At 42.5% G+C, this 18,609-nt stretch overlaps 1 long non-coding RNA gene across 1 annotated transcript in view; it reads left to right on the top strand.

The window, feature by feature from the left end:
- LOC125924436 (uncharacterized) overlaps nt 1-16,646 on the top strand; it is a 39,713-nt gene extending 23,067 nt beyond the window's left edge. Inside the window, exons 2-4 of the long non-coding RNA XR_007458419.1 lie at nt 631-685; nt 2,661-2,895; nt 15,592-16,646. This is a non-coding gene — a long non-coding RNA (uncharacterized LOC125924436). The remainder of the gene's footprint in view (nt 1-630; nt 686-2,660; nt 2,896-15,591) is intronic.
- Nucleotides 16,647-18,609: the final 1,963 nt, after the last annotated feature.

An 18,609-nucleotide genomic window follows, 5' to 3' on the forward strand; every position in this document is an offset into this window, starting at 1 on the left:
TTAGGAGTCCTTATCATAGGTCAGGCAGTTAAGGGTGGTGTTCAGGCTGGTGGTCAGGCAGGCCTGGGTTCGAATCCTGGTTCAGGTTTTGCAAGCACTGTGGCATTGCTGAGTTATGCAAACTGTCTGAGCTTGAGGATCTCTACAATGGGAATAACAGTCATCATGCTAACCAATTGGGCACACAGGGCTTCCAGTAGTAAGGGAAAAGGTGTTGAGTGTGCAGAGTCAAGGGCATGGACATCAATGGTAACTCCTGCCCAGCAAGGCAGTCCCCCGGGCTTTCGAACTGCCCACAGAACACCAAGCACAAGAGATACCACAGGACATTTCACAATTGCTTGTAATTAAAAATATGTCTTAGACTTCTCTTAAAAAAAAAAAAAAGAACGGGACGCAGCCCTCTTTAGGGTAGTCTTTGAGTTTCCGACTGAATGTCAAATCAAACATAAGGTCTTCCACCCAAGTGCTCTCTCTTGTTCCTGAACCACCAATTTCCTGGGTACAGGGTTATGTTGGAGCTTCTAGGCAGAGTCTAGTTTAGTGGGAGACAAGAGGGGGCCAGACCAGAGAACTGGTTGCATTTATGTGATGAAGAGCCTCACTTTGGACTTATGATCATCCTTGCAGGTGAGCTGATGTGAGCAGTCACACTGACAAGGATGAAAGAAGAATGCATCCTCAGGTAACTGTCGATGTGCCACCTTGCTTTGGCAATTCGTCGCTTTTTAATATACTGGGATCTTAAAATTATGGCACTGTCTGGGGCCTCCTTTGATTTCCAGTAGGGTCTGGGCTTCGACGTGCATGCCTGTGAAGCTTCCAGGTGCCATTCGTTTAGCTCAAACCTATGCAGCTAATGGGGCCTGGCCACTCGGGAGGCAAATCTGTGCCTACTCCCGAAGGCTATGGATGTTTAAATGAAATTGCCCATCATACTTGCTTCACTGGGTCTTGAGCTGAAACACGAATTATCCAGCAGGACCAGAGAGAAGACCTGGGGATATGTGGGGGAGGGAGTTCCTCCTTGGAGCCACAGAGCCATATGGGGAGGAGGTTTATGGAAGCAGCCAGGCACTGTTGACCACAGGGGTGGTGGCAGCTGGAGGAGAACGGTGATGTCCAGGCTGTTTCTCTGCCATCTGTTGGGACCAGTGTACTTCTTATGACCCAAATCCTGGAAGTGTTGCAGGCAGGCAAGCTGATTAATTATTTCCCTGGGGTGTCCCTAGCAGAGGATAGAAATGATGCTTGGTGGGCGTGAAAGAGAGGCCAAACCTTTCAACTAGTAGGGAATTTGTTTCCTGCCTAACTGCAGCCACATGTGAAGGTATAGAAAACATATGTGCCTCTGATAAAAGATCACATTTAAAGACTAGAAAGAAACCAGCACAGCAAGGTCCTGTTTCTCATCAAACACCAAGCTCTGCGTTTCCAAATGCTCTGTGTTACTAGAGGGTGTTTAAGAAGCATTCCAACAGGGCTGGGCTCCATTTCTATCAGCACCTTGGGTGTGTTTCTGTTACCCACTGTTGCTCTCCAGTGTAATCAGTCATTTGCCATGGCGGTTCCTAAGCCTGGTAGCCTCTGTGGTCCACTGCGTCAAAATCCACAGGAGTAGCCAACAGAAACTGGAATTTTTCATTAGTCCTCTGGCTGATTTTTATGCAGGAAGGTTTTAAACTCTCTGTGAAATGAGGGATGGACAGGTTTGGAGAGAATGAATAAGGGACTGTGCTGACCTGCTGGTAGCACAGAGAATATCACATAAATTTATGTATATATATATATATATGCGCATATATATATGTATATGTACATATACATATATGAGTTTTTCCTTACACACAAGGAAGGAAAGGGATGGGGAAGTGAATGAATGATGGTCGGGAGGAATAAGAGATAGGCATTCATAAGAGTGGAGTGTCATTATAGGAGCAACAAACCCACCAAGAGTAGTCAGCCTTCAAAATAATAAACTACCAGTAGATGCCCATCTCTGTTAATGGAATCATCATTTATTTAGTCTCCCAGGCTATAAACCTTAGAGGTATCTGTGATTCTTCCTTTGCTCCTCTTTTCTCCTTCCATTCCAAGTGATCACTAAATCTTGTTCATGGATTGTGTTGCTCACGGCTGGTTGCTTTGCTCAAAGCCAGTCCTTCTTCCTCCTGTGTTAATAGGCCTCAGGGTTAACTTGAGAATTAGGAAGAAAGAGTCCAGCTGGATTCTTGCAGTAGCTTCTTCAGTGGTCTTTTGGTCAACAGACTCTCTTCTTTCACTCATCTACCATGACTTGGGAATGATTGTCCTCTAAAAATTCTAGGAAACTTATTTTTCTGCCTAGGAAAAAAAAATCTCTCTGTTTATTGCAAACAGGATAAAATATAAACCCCTTAGTATGGTTCTCAAATTGGTCCTGGAGTTCCTTTCCAAAGTCATCTCTGTAGCAAATTAAAGGTGGTGGAAAATTCCTTGACACTCATCCCATGGAAAGGTGGGGTCTGTGTGCCCTCCTTTTGTTTCTGAGTGGGCTTTGTGACTATTTTTACCATGGTCACATGTTGGAGGTGACCCTTTGCCTATTTCTGGTCCATGCATTAAGAAGATGTCAGTTTCCATTTTCTGCCACTCAGGATATTTTATTATTCCTTTTTCAGAGCGCTCTGAGATGCTGTGTAAGAAGTCCAACTACCCTGAAAGGGCATAGATGTTCTGTTGTTGATTTCAGTGGTGCCTACCTTTTCTATCTACCTTGCATACTAATATCTGAGTGAAGCCATTTGGGCTAGTATAAGAGACCGATATCAATGAGTGACCCTAACTGATGTCATTTGGAGCATAAGAATCTCCCAGCTGAGTTCTGCCCAAATTCCTGAACCACAGAATTGTCAGGTATAGTAAAAATAATTGTTTTAAGCTTCTAAGTTTTGGGGGTAATTTCTTGCTCAGCAACAGACAACAGTCTCCTATCAATCTTCCCAAGCAACCCACTCCCCAGTTAAATGGAACTACCATCAGTTTCCTAAACACTTTAAAACTCTCATGCCAGGAGTGGCCTTCTTCACCTTCCTTACTTGGAAAAATCCTGCTTGTTCTTCAGATACAGCTCACATATTAGCTCCTTTCTGAAGTCATTATTGAACAAATGAATGAAAGAAATCCTTTCTATTCCACACTACGTTGCCACAGGTTCTTGAAAAGTACGGTTAACCGTCGGACTTCAGCTCAGGTCATGATCTCACAGTTGGTGAGTTTGAGCCCCACGTTGGGCTCTGTGCTGACAGCTCAGAGCCTGGAACGTGCTTTGGATTCTGTGTCTTCCTCTTGTCTCTGCCCCTCCCCTGCTCATGCTCTGTGTCTCTCAGTCTCTCAAAAGAATAAAATAAAATGTTAAAAAAAAAAGCAACAGGGAACTGCACTTAAGTGTTGGGCTTCTTTGAAAGTCTGGTAATTCCTGGAGGGTAGGAGTTGTGTCTTCTTCAGTTTTGCATATCCAGGGCCAAATACAGTGCCTGGTACATAGAGGGTACACAATAAATGTTTGTAGAACGATGGGAGGACCCAAGAAGCAAATAAAACCATGAAAAGCATTTTGGTCTCTGTATTTTTTGAAGGTTTAATCATGCTTTCCTGGGTTCTTCCAGTTAGAGTTACACATGAAATAGACTATGGGCTCTTTTGGTCTTTTGTGAAATCCTGAGTGTTTGGCAGCTTGACGAACTAGATTGGCTTGTCAGTGTGTTGGAAAATAATTGTCCAACTACCTGGAAGAGGGAGGCACTCATGAAATATAAGTCTGATGGGTTGTGGGTGGTGAATTGACATTTTCTGAGGTTTAACGAGGCAACAAGATTAATAAAAAGAGCTTTGGTGAGAGAGGAGAGATTGTTGCTGGGCCTGGCCTCAGTTCTGTCACTGAAGGATCTGGCCAATTTGCTTTATCTCTTTGAGTCTTAATTTCTTATGAAAAGGGGCACTGGGTCAGATGACATGTCATGTATCTTCCAGCTCTGACATTCTGTAAACCCAGCACTAACCTGGACTATTTCACTTGTATTATCTAAATGGGATAGCTGAGGGGCACCTGGGTGGCTCAGTTGGTTAAATGTCCGGATTCGGGTCAGGTCATGATCTCACTGCTTGTGGATTCAAGCTCTGGGTCGGACTCTGTGCTGACAGCTCAGAGCCTGGAGCCTGCTTCATATTCAGTGTTTCTCTTTCTCTCTGCCCCTCCCCCACTTGCACTCTGTCTCTCTCTCAAGTATAAGTAAAAAAAATAAATTTTTTTTTTTTAAATGAGATAGCTGAATCCTGCCTGAATCTCTACCTCCTCATCCCTTTGCTGACTCCTTAACCCTTTGTGCTTTGATGGCCCTCATGGGGAATCACATGCTTTAGAAGATCTTCCCTGGGTGGAAGTTTCTGTGTGGGTGTAGATCAGCTCTGTAGACCGGGGTTGTCCCTGTTAATGGACTGATTTCCCTATAGATTATTTGAGGGATTCTTTATAGAACACCTTTAATTCCCTCATATATCCCAAGATGTCCCAGACTGGCTTGCCAAGGAGTTTGAAATGCTAGTTTGAATTTTCCCCTTAAGGCATTGAAGGCTCTTCGTTCAAATGCAAACATAATTAAAACATTAGCAGCCATTAAAACCTTATTTGAATGAGCTTATCACATCAGCTCCCTCACTCTGATTTCTCTAGAGCTTTTATATCTATTGTCCCGTCTAAATCTGCGCAAGAATTTATTTTGCAGATGTAGAAATTGAGTGTTTTAGCAGGGGGAAATGCACATCATCCACTCCAGTTTCCTGATTCCTAATCCCACTATACTTTTTTACATTGCTTTTACAAGCAGGGTCCCAAGGAAATGAAAATAAGGACAGGTATATTTTGATGGAAGGAAGAAAAGAAATGGGGAGAAAGTCCCCTTACCCCCCAAACCAGCACGCTCCAGAGCTTCGGGAATTGCTTAGAATAGCAGCAAGCAGGATCAGCACGAAGGCACTGTCTGCCTGCAAGAGGGTCATAAAGGGACCTTAAGAAAGATGAATGGAGGTATCTAGAAGACCCATTTGGCCAGTGGGGTATCATGGACTGGACTTTGGCTAAGAATATTTGGCAGTGTGGCCTTAAGGAAATCATTTAACTTCTCTGAGCCAAGTTTCCTCCATGTTGAAAATAAGGATCATAACACCTACCTTGTAGAGTTATTGTGAAATGGCAATGCCATTTATTGAAAAATATTGAAGTCTTCCCACTCAGAAATTGGTACCTTCCGCTAGTATCAATATTGCTTTTATCGTATCGTCATTGAGACTCCTGGTAGACAAAAACTGCTAGACTCACGCCCCAATCGATATGATGGTTTATTTCCTAAAGGCAAGTAGACAGGATGATTAATTTGAACGATCTCTTAATGTGTAGGGATGCATTATTTCACTCAGATTTGGGTCTCATCGTTGCAGAGGTATGTTCTTGGTATCTAGTAGTGTATTTATTTCATAGAGTGTTGATGATGAGGGCTTTTACTGAAGGCTCACATATTAATAAATTATTGCTGCCAACCATAAGCTGGAAAATGCACCAGTCTCATTTCTCCAGGGGGAAAATCACACTGAAGATTTAGCTGACCTGTATCAATACCTTGATTGCACTACTCTTCTGTTTCTTTCTTTGGGTTTGCTTTTCCCTCTGCCTAGAACACCCTCCTCCCAAGCCTACTTTTGCTGGGCTCTTTTCCAACTCCAAGTCTCAGTGTAAATGCCACTCCTTCTGGGACACCGTCCTTGATGACCTGGACCGGGGTGGGACTCCTTGACTCTTCCCCTGAACTTCTGCCATCATGACACTCATCATACCCCATGTTAATTCCTCTTTCTGTTGGTTTTCCCCATGAAAATGTAGGGGCTGTGAGGGCAAACATGTCTTCCTTCTTCATCACTGTGTCCCTTGTACCTAGTTTAAGCCCCAGCAAATATTTGTTAAATGGATGAATGAGGATATCAACTTGTTCCAAGAAAAATTAGGGTCAATTTATAAAAAAAATGCAATAGAGTAAAGAGAAGAATGGATGTTCAAATACAACTAAGTATAGGAAAACGAATGTTCAGATCAGGAAATGGGAGATAGGATCAGGGAGAAGGAATATGCAGAAGCCACAGGGCAGGAACAATTGAAAGGTGGCTAATGTGGCTGGCAGAGTGGGCAAGGAGGTGGGTGGTGGGAGATGAGGCCAGTGAGGAAGGCAGGGGCTAGACCATGTAGGAAAACGTAGCTTGGATTCTAAGTCTGGTGAAAAGTCATTGGTTTATGGAGGACATGGAGGGAGGAGGAAGAAAGAGGGTGATTTACTGGTGAAAGAGAATTAAATTTTTATTTCCAACAATAGAAAGAAAATACATAGTGTCTAAGTTGGGGGACCATGAATACTATGACTGGGGGTAGGTTAGGAGGAGGACAGATCATGTGCTTTTTGTAATTTACTTAAGTACTGCTTGGCTTTTAAGCTTCTATGTACATGTTTTATTTTCTTATAAATTTAATGTTTCTTAAAAAAGAAAAAAGAACAAAAGAAAAGGTGAGCTGCCTCATGTTCCCTGTCTCTATCCAGAAGAGGGGTGGGTTTACAGTGAAGTCAGTGGAGCTTAATTTTCTAAAATCTTATCTGCCAAAGCCTAGAGGGCCCCTGCAATGTTCGCTTGCCATTGATTTTTACAAAATTTGCAAAATTAAGGTATTTGGACTCAGGTGGATTAAGACCATTGTCTTTTCCCACTCTGATTACCCCCTCTGTCACATTTCCCCCTATAGGACATTGCTTGAGGGGTTTCACGCATTTTGAGGGTCCAGTTAAGGGAACTGAGTTGGGGCTCCCTCTGCTCTGTGCTTACTACGATCCATTTAGGTAGTTCTCAGCCACTTCTGTGTGTGATTTTGTTTTCACTGGCTGTCCCACCATTGAGATGGCCTCCAGGAATACGCTACCATCTGGGCTGATTCACGAGGTGTCCTGACACAAAATTCAGGGGCATAGGTGGTCTCACAATTGAACTTGTCCTAGGGTTTCTTGCACAGGAGCTGTGTGAGGTATCTACATTTAGTCACTATGCAAGAAGACTTAAAATCTTGAAGTCTTACAACTCATACATGAAGTAAACTTAATAGAGGTTTTCTCAGATTTCAGCACAATCCCCAAATGTATAATATTACCAATGCTGGGTTGAGAAGCTGAAAGGAACTTTTCTAAACTATCAATAAAAATACAATTTTCAGTCAGCATGCCAGATGAAGACTGAATTATCTTTCTTTTAAAAATTAAAAAAAAATGTTTATTTTTGAGAGAGAGAGAGAGACAGAGCATGAGTGGGGGAGGGGCAGAGAGCGAGGGAGACAGAATATGAAGCAGGCTATAAGCTCTGACTGAGCTGTCAGCACAGAGACCGACCTGGGGCTCGAACTCATGACTGCGAGATCATGACCTGAGCTTAAGTCGGACACTTAACCGACTGAGCCACCCAGGAGCCCCCTGAATTATCTTTCTATTCCCTGTACAGATAATATTATAAAATAGAGGTGATTAAAGGTATGCAGCTAAAATATCTAGGAGAAAAACTATTATAGATATATGCCAGGCAATTAATTAATGAAAGCATGCTTTCTTTTCAGTGGGGTTTGTGAAGTTTGTAGTATTAGCTTTTGAAAACTTGCAGTTTTCTGTAATTTCTTTTCTAATGCTAATTAAATATTTTTGTACCTGATTCTGTATCATAATCTTGCATTCTTTTTCTTAAATGGTTTCCCTAATTTTTATAAGCCTCAGGTCCCCAAAACCTGATCTGCCTCTAAAGGAGTTTTCCCTATGTCAAATGTTGTAGGGATTAGGAAAATGTTCTTTGAAGGGTCTGATTAGTGTGAATGGTGAAGAAGAAGGCTTGGGGGACCAGGAACACTTATTGTAGGTCTTAAAAACCTAGGCTGGAGACTTTTGTTTTTCAATTGAGGTGAAATTCACATAACAGAAAATTAGTCCTTTTAAAGTGTCCAATTTAGTGGCATTTAGTACATTCACTGTATTATGCAACGGCCACCCCAATCTAGTTCTGAAACATTTTCAACACTCCACAGGAGAGCGGTATCCATTAAGCAGGCACTTCCTGTTCCCATGCACCCCTCAGCCCCTGGCAACCATCAGTCTGTAGTCTGTCTCTATGGATTTACCTATTCTGGATATTTCATCTAAATGGAATCATTCAATATGTGATCTTTTTTTTAATTTGGCTTCTTTCACTTAGCATAATGTTTTCAAGCTTCATCCACATTGTAGCATTATCAGTACTTCATTCCTTTTAAATGATGTGCTGGAGTATGTATGTGTGTGTGTGCATATTGTGTGTGTGTGCATGTACGTATGTGTGCACGTGCATGAATGTATATTTCGATAGAGCTCATTTGGAAACCATTTTCTAATTTAGCTGAGTTGAAAACATTTATGCAGAGCCTATCATGTGCCAGGTACTGAGCTAGGGACTGCTCTATTTTCTTTATAACCACAGTTTCTGGATGAAAAAAAATGAACCTGAGGGTTCTCCCTTATATCCAGGAGCCTGTGCCAAACCTCGTGAACCCTAACATCATGAGCTCAGACTTATAACCTACTCTAGCCCTCTATAGAATTTTTTCCCCCAGGAAATTTTGTCATCCTTTTACCAGTATTTGGGGGGAGGGGGGAGAAGGTAGCTAGGGGAGGATGTACAATTTATATCAGGATAACTGCCCAGGGTTGAATCGACATAGGAAAAGAAGGCAATAACCTATAAATTTCATGACAGCATTTGGAATTTCCTCTGACTCATTGCCAGGATAGCTCCCTGTTGGAGAGGTGGAGAAGAGGCTCACATTGGCAGCCACATAGCCAGGCACCGTGCTGTTGTCCTCTCCTTGTGTTAACTTTTATGACCTTTGCAAGTGACCTTGGGATTTGTTAAAGCAGTGCATAAATACATTAATATATGGTATCATGGACTGAATGTTTGTGTCCCCGCCCCTCAAATTCATATGTTGAAGCCCTATTCCCAGTGTAGCATCATTGGAAGGTGGGGCCTTTGGAAGGTAAGTAACTAAGTTTAGATGAGGTCATGAAGGTGGAGTCCCCTTTATAAAGGAACCAGTATCCTTATAAGAAGAGGTCACGTGAGGACACAGCAAGAAGGCAACCATATGCAAGCCAGAAAGAGGGTCTTCACCAAGAAGTGAATGTGCTAGCACCTCGATCTAGGACTTTCCAGCCTCCAGAACTGTGAGAAATATGTCTGTTGTTTAAGTCATCCAGTCTTTTGTCAACCAGCAACACACAGTAGATTGATACTACTCTCATTTGCTCTTGGATTTTCTATCTGTTTGCCCTTCTGTGAGTACCATTTGGGAGGTTGGTGGCCCAACATCTCTGAAGCTGGTGGGCAAGCGGGAATCAGAATCTGATGTGGACTATGACCTGCCAGGTTCTTCTTGCATCTGCCTTTGTCAGTTCGTTCTTCCCCAGGCAGGGAAATAGCCGATCCACTGAACAGCCAACCCCTGTGTGTTGAGCCCTCTCCGTGAGCTGAATCCTGGGCTTGGCACAAGCAGAGCTGTTTCTTGAAGCCACACAAATACTCCAAAAAGAGGGATTATTATCATCTCCATTAAAGACAATGAAATCAAGACTCAGGGAAGTGAAGGAGTCTCTAAGAGCTCACAATTAGTAAGCAACAGAGCTGGGATTCAAGCCCAAAGCAGCCTCCTTGCAAGTGTGATGTTCTTGATTTATATCCTAGCTAAGGAATGCAGCCTGCCCCCAGAACTGCCAGGGGTTAAAAGAAGATATTCTTTTGATTTTGGAATTCCTCGGGCCCAAAGTTGTTGCTGCATTTTGTATGCAAGGGAGTTTTTAATTTTTTCTTTTAAATTTGGGAGATGTTTCCTCATACAAGGAACAATAAAATTTGGATTTAAGCGTCAATTAATGCACTGAGACAGGGAACCCCAACGTACAGCTGGAGAGCGGGAAAGCTTGCCAGGAGAGGCATTCATCTTGGAAGTAATCGTGTATTTTACTTGGCTTTGGCTTTCTGGAACGAGATCTTTGAAAAAGGGCTTTTAAATTTTACATCACTTTCAATTCGGTGGTGTGGACTCTGCCTTTGCGTGAGCCATGGTGGGGACATTTATCTCAATAGAGAACAGAGAGTTGATGAACCATAAATTCTCCCACTCAGCACCCTGTGTTGGGTTTTCGTTTCTCACCACTCAGATGGGAGCTTCTCTTCCTTAACTAGTCACTCAGGCTGCAGCCAGCAGGGGCCTGGAGAGGCCCTGGGGAGACCAGGAACCAGGCCCAGGGGGCAGCACCAGCTCTTCCCACTGGGCACATGTTGCATATTTCCTGCTCTCTCAGATACCGTCTTTCTGCCCTGCTTGGGCAAGTTATTTATGCAAGGGGAACATTTACTGAGTCCCCCACTCTCCTGGGTCAGCATCATGTGGCAGATTTATGAAGAGGGGAGGAGCATTCTGGTTCCTCTGAAATTATGCACCAGTCTGGACCCCATGTTTCGCCCCAGAAGGTTGGGGCCATCTCTGTGCAAACTGGTATGACACCCCAGTAGGCTCCTTGTTGGAGTTTTCATCTCTCCTGGAATATTTTCTTCCCTCCCTGCCTTCAAGTACCTGGCAGTCTTCTGTTTACTCTCCTAACTGCTCTTACGTTATGCTTACACTTGCTCTTCCCTTACTAAAATGTACTCTGCCAGAAAATTCTTCTTTCAAATTGAAATAGATCAAGTTTAAACCAAGTTTGTCCAAAAAATTCAATAATTTGGACTCTGCCTAACAGCTTTGGCCTTGATAAAACAGCCATGTCATACTCTGGACAGCTTGAACACTGAGTGAGTCATTTTCTTGACCCTGTCACCTCAGGGCCTTTGCACATGTTGTTCCTTGTGCCTAAAACGATTTTTCTTAGCCCTCCTTAACTTTTGCCTCACTGCCACTATTTAGTCTTCCCTTCCTCAGGGAAAACTTGTTCTGACCCCCCCAAGGCTAGGCTGGGAGCTCATTGCTCTCTGCCCTTCCTACTTAATGTTTCCTGTTTTCTTGTTAGTCTCCCTCAGTAAACTGGGAGCTCCTCAAGAGGAGGGAGTATAACCCTCCACCTCGCAGAGTCATCCATTAAATGTTTTTGAATAAAGGAATAATGAATGATACACAAGTGATCGCTATTTTTGTTTCTTTCAGAAATCTGTACTTCAACAGGCTTAACTCTAAAGTGACTTTGAGATCAATAAAAGAAATCCACATTTCCCTAGTTTGCATTTGACTCTTTAGGGAGGTGGGTGGTGGCTTCAGAAATGAGATTCCAGCGAAGGAGCTGTCCAGAACCCATGGGCACCACAATGTGTTTTGCTTCAAAGAGGTCAAGTTTGATATGACTGACCAAATCAAGAAAATTAATGCAAATTTTAGGGTGGAGAGTGTGGACGGTAAAGACGTTTTGAAGGATGTGCAGAATGCAAACAGGGCTCTTTCTGCTGCATCTGTTGCCACACAGTTGGGCATGGACACTAGCACCCCTGTGACAGTGGCCACAGGGAAACCCAACTGCTCCATTATTGTGTGTGTCAGAGATGCTGATCAACTCTGCTGCTTGGTTGCCTTTTCTGCCTCCATTTCTCACAGGGCATCGCTTGGGAGAAGCTGGGTCACATGGAAAACGCTAGTTGCAAGGGGGTTGGGAAATTAAGCCTTTAGCTCTCTAGCTGGGTACATGGGAGGGTGCCATACATGGTGGCTGGAGGACTGAGTGTTCAGTCTGTAATATTTGTCCTAACGTGACATGGAAAATCCAACAGAGGATGCGGAATTTAGCACAATTACCTTTAAGCTAGCCCCAACTCTGTGTTTATAAAACAGTAGTTATTATTCAGTGTGACCCCATTTTGATTAGAGAGAAAATGACTGTATATGTGTTTGCATAAACATTGACAAAAGTATACTTGTCTAAGCATCTTAGGTTAGATCATGAAGGCTGCTCTGGGTTTGAGCATTGACAAAAACAAAGACCAGACTTGGCTGGGTTCCTTTTACTTCATTCTGCCCAAATAGTGGCCTAGTGGTCCAAAGCACATGATTGAGATCCAGGATGCATGATGGTGTAGGGGGATGTGGCTTCTAGGGAACTCTTTAGTTCCTCAAACAGAGCATGGGCTTCAGTCAGGTCAGAGGATCCTAGAACCACTTAACTTAATCCTTTAAAGACAGGCAGGACTGGGGACAGGCCAGCCCATGTTATCTAATGTTTACCTGAACCTAATATTTCAGGTTCTTAATTTCTTGCTACATCGCAGTTATATAACTAAAACTCTCTACTTTTATTTCTTGCTCTTGGGCCTCCCTCACTTTTGAGTACAATATTCCTACTATGGCTTTCCACTGCAAACACTGATGTTTTTAAGTGGGACATAAAGGGAGGAGGGAGAGACCATTATTGTCCAGTTAGATGTTACAGATGAACTTTTCAAATTACCTAGTATAATATTCATATAATCATAAAGCTTCCGTCTTTAGCTTTCCCAAAAGGTATAGTTTTAAATAGTCAGTGATCGAGAATTTCAACAAAATAAAAACATACTGGACTATTAAAAATCTTTTAGGGCCAACGGGTGAATTTCAGATACCAGCATTACTAGGTTTGGATGGGATGGGAGGAAGTGGAGGAAATTCAAGGTCGTTGGGCATATGAAATGTTACATTCAGGGGCACCTGGGTGGCTCAGTCGGTTGAGCATCTGACTTTGGCTCAGGTCATGATCTCACAGTTCCTCAATTCAAGCCCCACATCAGGCTCGCTGCTGTCAGCACAGAGCCCACTTCAGGTCCTCTGTCCTCTACCCCTGCCCTGCTTTTGCACCCCAGCTTGTGCTCTCTCTCTCTCAAAAATAAACATTAAAAAAAATCTTAAAAAAAAAAGAAGTGTTCCATTCACACTCACTGAAATGATGAATGCTAAGAGGAACTGGTCTGAGAAAGGAAGAACATTCCTCCTCCAACTCCTCTTTTAAGGACACGTGGTATCCTGGCCAAGAGCATGGGTTCTGGCCTGGGCCAGCAGGCTTCAAGTCCTGGTTTATCACTCATTAGTCTTAGGGTCTTGGAAAATTTACTTAATCTCAATGTGCCTGATCTTTAGAGTAGGGTTTAATAATAGTGTTTTCTTCAAAGGGTCATGATGAGGACTAGATGAGGTAATTTGTGTGAAAGTGCTTAGTCCAAAACCTGGCACACAGTGAATATTCCATATATGCTGGATATAATTATTACTGTACTAAGGCCTTTGGCAGGGGAAGAGATTTTGTGCTAGGGACAGGGGCATGGTACAGATGTCTGGTGCTTAGAAAAAATAAATGCCTGTCACTTATAAGACCAAGTTGAAGAAACACACCAAAAAAATCCACAATTGATTGTGATGGCTGAAGATACTCCAAGGACCATGGTATTTTGGAGGAACTTAACCAGTCATTCTAACAGTCATTTTTCTCCAAATGGATTTGAGGCATAAAATGGAGGATATGTGTACAATGTGTTTGATAAAACTGAAATCTGACATTAAGACAAAAGAAAAGAGGAAGGATGTAAGTTACAAAGTGAAATAGATGTGATTGAATTTCAACATTCCATCAGGCAATTTGTAGAGATAAATGGAATGCCTTAGCTATCTTCAGTTGAGTTTTTATATGGTGAGGGTAGAGCGGAAAGGGGTGGGAAGAAGGTGAGTAGGACAGAAGAATGTTCTGCCGTGGCTGAGGAAGCAGGAAAAGCTTGTAAGGCAGGGGGGTTAGTAAAAGAGGCACAGGCCAAATTAGTAAACTTAGTGATGCTAATGTGAATGTGATTTTAAATTTAATGATTTTAGCTGAATATTTTGTAAGACGGTTTGACAGCAGTGATGAAGTCTCATTCTGTCTTTGCCCTAATTGCATTCCTGACCACAAATATTCATCTTCCATATCATGGGCTGATCCATCCATCCATCCATCCATCCATCCATTCATCTGTATTTTTAGTCTCCAGATAAAATAGAGCATAACACAGAAGGATCAGGCAGCATTTGTGCCCAAACCAGCATATGGTTTCTAGCTAGGCCATTGGGAGTCACCCTTTTGATGTCAGGAGATGAACTCTGCTTTGAAACTGTTGTTTTCCACTCAAATAAGAAACTTTTCTGCCTTTCATCATCTCCTTCCTATGATAGGTGTGATTAACAAAAGTTTGATGACTAATGGAATAAATACATATGATTGAACAATGAACATTACTTGATTAATCCCCTTCCAAGGCTTTATCTTTAGACCCCGTACAGTGGCCCTACCACACCACTGCTTGCTGAAACACATCAGAAACTCATCTTTTGAAGTCACCTTCAAACAGTTTGTTGGTTGGATCTGATGATTTCTGGGGTGTCAGAGGTCTTTCATGGTTCGTTTCAATTTGGGGATCAGCTAGATGTCATGAGATGGCAAAGTGAAACCAAGAATTGCTGTGTGCCTTGAATATTTTTACTGGTCAGAAATTGTAAGATGGTGAATGGTTTTATGATTACATATATATATATCTATTTTTTTTACGTTTATTTAATTTTTGAGAGACAGAGACAGAGCATGAGCGGGGGGAGGGGAAGAGAGAGAGAGGGAGTCATAGAATCTGAAGCAGGTTCCAGGCTCTGAGCTGTCAGCACAGACCCCGACTTGGGGCTCAAACTCATGAACTGTGAGATCATGACCTGAGCCGAAGTTGGACGCTTAACCTACTGAACCACCCAGGTGCCCCGGTTTTATGATTTTAATGATGAATATTACGCTGTTCAAAATTGTTGCTAACATGAATGAAGCTATTGATGGACTGGAGTAAATCAGTCAAGATGTGACATATTCCTGGTGGAATTTTCCTGGAATAAACCACATCCACTGAGGTTCTCTCCTTACCCTGATCATTAATCTTCTCTAACTTCTAGAGGCCACCTCCATTCTGTGGCTTGTGACCCCTTCCTCCATCTTCACAGCAAGCAGCAGGGTCTCCTCAAATTTTTCTCGGACTGTCCTGCTTCCTTCATTCCTTCATTCACTTATGCAGGCCCTTATGCTGGGCCCAGCTGGATAATCCAGCACAATCTCTCTCTCTCTCTCTCTCTCTCTCTCTCTCTCTCTCTCTCTCACACACACACACACACACACACACACACACACACACACACACACGATTCTTAATTTAATCACATCTACAAATTTCCTTTTGCTCACAGGGTAACAGATTTAGAGGTTCAGGGATTAGGACATGGGGAGGTGATGTTGCATTATTCTTTCTACCACTCCAACCTAGGAATTTATGTCCCTTTCTGGTTTCCCATTACTTAATAAGCCACAGCAATAATAACCTGAGCCATCAACTCTGAGAGAGACCATGAAATGTGGGGGAAATGTGGATTTGTGTCCTGGTCTATTAGGTCTGTGCTCTTAGCCTTTGCCTCACATATTTGATTTTACCTCTTTTCAGGTTAATCTTTTTCTCCTTCGGAGAATATGCATTGTTAAAGGCATTAAGAAGATTAACAAATTTTCTGGCACTGGAAGAGGATGACAAGGATTTGACCGATATAGCCACTGAGGTTTCAAAAGATTGAACAACTTATCTAAACTAGGGAGTGGTTGAACTGAGCTTGAATCCTTATTGGCTCAATAGTTTCTTTGATTTTTCTTTTCCTAACCTGGGAGTACACTTTTAAGGAAGAAAATAAGAATTACTACTTAAGCAGAGACTAAAGACCTAATTTGATATCAGTAATAACAGTAGAAACTTTTGAAAAATAATTTTCTACTTATAAATCAAACATTTAACTGCAAAATTAAGAAGCAGGAAACAAACTCATCAATATTAAATATAATTTGAAATTTCTCGAGGAAGACAAAAGGTAATATTTCTCTTCTATACCAGTGTTTTTCAAATTTCAGTTCCTCTTTTGATGAACATAAACATGTCCACTCCACAACAACTCTGACATAGTCCCCCTGTCTGCTTGTGAGTCATGACATCTTCTGTACGTTTCCAACAATCAAAAGGATATTGTCAACTTCTGTGGCTTACAGTCTTGTAGTTTGTATCATGGAAACACACTTTTTTTCAACTGTAAAATTCCACTATAATTATTGATGTTTTTTTTTCAAACTACTTAATAGAGAATCCTTTCCCACTCAGGGCTGAGATATAGGTTTCTGTATGATTCAACCACGTATGGTGTGGAGGTTCTGTGCTTGGCTCAAATGTAAATATTTTGAGGGTTGAGAGTGTTTGATCTCAGGAAAATATAATTTACTGCTTCTGGAGTAAAAACAAAATTAATAAATGATACAGCACACAAACCCATCTTGGCCTTGCACTGCTTAGCAGTGTTTTAGTGAATTACATTTGAATGAATGAGAAACATATGGATGCAATGTCCCTTGTGGCTACTCCTGGATTCAGAGATGGAAGGGGGAATATGCTTAACCAAATGCACCATATTTTTCTGAACACCATAACATATTTGGACCTATTCTCTGGAGCCAGTGGGAGACTGGTCTTTCTCTTCTGTCCCCTACATACTGGCAAGGCTGGTGGAAGCCTCGCCATGTCAGTCTTTGGCTGGGGGCTGGGGGTGGGGTGGATTGACTAGGGGTTAGAATCTGACAGATGTGGGGTTCTCGAGGCATGATAGTGGAGACTGTTGAGTTAGAGTTGGGCTTTATTTCTTCCTTTGATATAGAATTGTGCTCAAGAAACTGTTCTGGGAAGGTAGATTTCCAATAAACCTGCTGGACAGAGGGAACTTCTCAGAATCAGAAGACAATAATGGAGTCTCTATAAGCAAAAGTTCACATTAGGTGAAGTGGTTGACCAGTTGATTCTGCGAAAGACTGGGAATCTAGGTGGCAGGCGCTTCACACTGTCTCATTGCTTTAGTGATGGAGGAGAGCCCCACAACTCTCTCTGCTTCCACTGAGGTCACTATTAAGGCTTTCACGCAATTGTCTCTCCTCCACGCCTCGCAGGAAGCTAATCAAGGCAACTGCTGTTACTTGACTCCAAAAGAAAGAAAGTGCAACTCAGAGGAGAAAAATGAGCCACCCAGGGTTTCCTAGCTAGTCAGTTTCAGAGGTAGGCCCCAGACTATTTCATCTGAACCCCGACTCCCACAGTTTTTGCTCTGCACCGGGCAAATAGTCACACAGGTGGCCCCATTTAGCACTTAACATGTTTATGACTAAAGCAACAGGAAGCATCCCTGTTTTCATCTGCTCTCCCCTGAGACAGTCACTCTGGTCTGTTTCTTTCTCTTCCATCTCTTTTTTTTTACATGGTGAGTCACCTAATAATACCAGTCTCAGTGAATAGGTCAGTGTGTATAATCTGCTTTATTCCAGCAGAACGGATTTCAGGGTGAAAATCCCATGCAAGCAGGTGAACACAGGTACCTGGCTTAGACCTAAACTTCTCTTGGAATGACAGTGGATTTTATCTGAAGTCTCTGCTTGGTTCCTACCTGTTTTTCTCCAGCCGGTTGCACTCACCTTCATAGACTCTGAAAGATTCCTTCTGTAGTGTGAGGGTGTTCTCTTCAGTTTTAGGTTAAAAGAACCCCGTGGACCCCCAAAGCTGGTTACTTGCTTCTAACTGAGCCTCTGGCCAGAACCTGCAGATCCTGTCCTCTGGATTAACACATGCCAGTTGGGCCGAGGGCCCTTGTCTCTTTTGGTTTTGTGACATTTAGTCTACTCTCTTGTTTGCTTTCTGTGACTTCTGCTTTTGTTCTGGCTTCTTTAAGACCTGTTAATGAACCTCTGTGCTCTCCTTTCTCCGGTGGTATCACACCTGGCCTTCCCTTATGTCTCGTCACCTGTGCAGGGAAATGGGCTTGGACTTTTAAATTTCTTCATCTGTAAGTGGGCCTAGCAAACAGCATGGAGGGAAAAAAGTGAGCCAACAATTCAAGTATCTGTCACTTAGTCATCATTTGAATGATAAATAGAATTTCTTTCCCTTTTGCCATGAAAGAAAGTTGAAGGAGTGGCACAGTGAATAGATCAGTGGTTCTCAGCCAGGGAATGATTTTGCCCCCACCTGGAGACACTGAATTGGCAGTGTCTGGGGACATTTTTGTTTGTCACAACTGGCAGGAAGGTGCTACTCGCATCCAGTGGGTAAAACCAGGGATGCTGCTAAATATACTGTGATGCACAGGTCAGCCCCTCACAGTGAAGAATCTTCTAGCCTAGAATGTCAGTAGTGCTGAGGTTGAGAATTATCACCACAGAGGATAAACTGTATACTTTGCGCTCAAAGATATATATGAGTACTTCTTTGACCTTTGTAATATTGATGTTGATAATATGCCGATAGCAATGGCTATCCATGATAAAATCAATGTTAATATCAATATGATGTCATACAGAAACCTGAATGAGCAGCTTGCTAAATACCAAGCAGATGTATTAATGGGTTTCATCATTACAATATCCCTTTTAAACATAGTTACTT

This window comes from Panthera uncia, chromosome F2, assembly GCF_023721935.1.
Source record: "Panthera uncia isolate 11264 chromosome F2, Puncia_PCG_1.0, whole genome shotgun sequence".
NCBI lineage: Eukaryota > Metazoa > Chordata > Mammalia > Carnivora > Felidae > Panthera > Panthera uncia.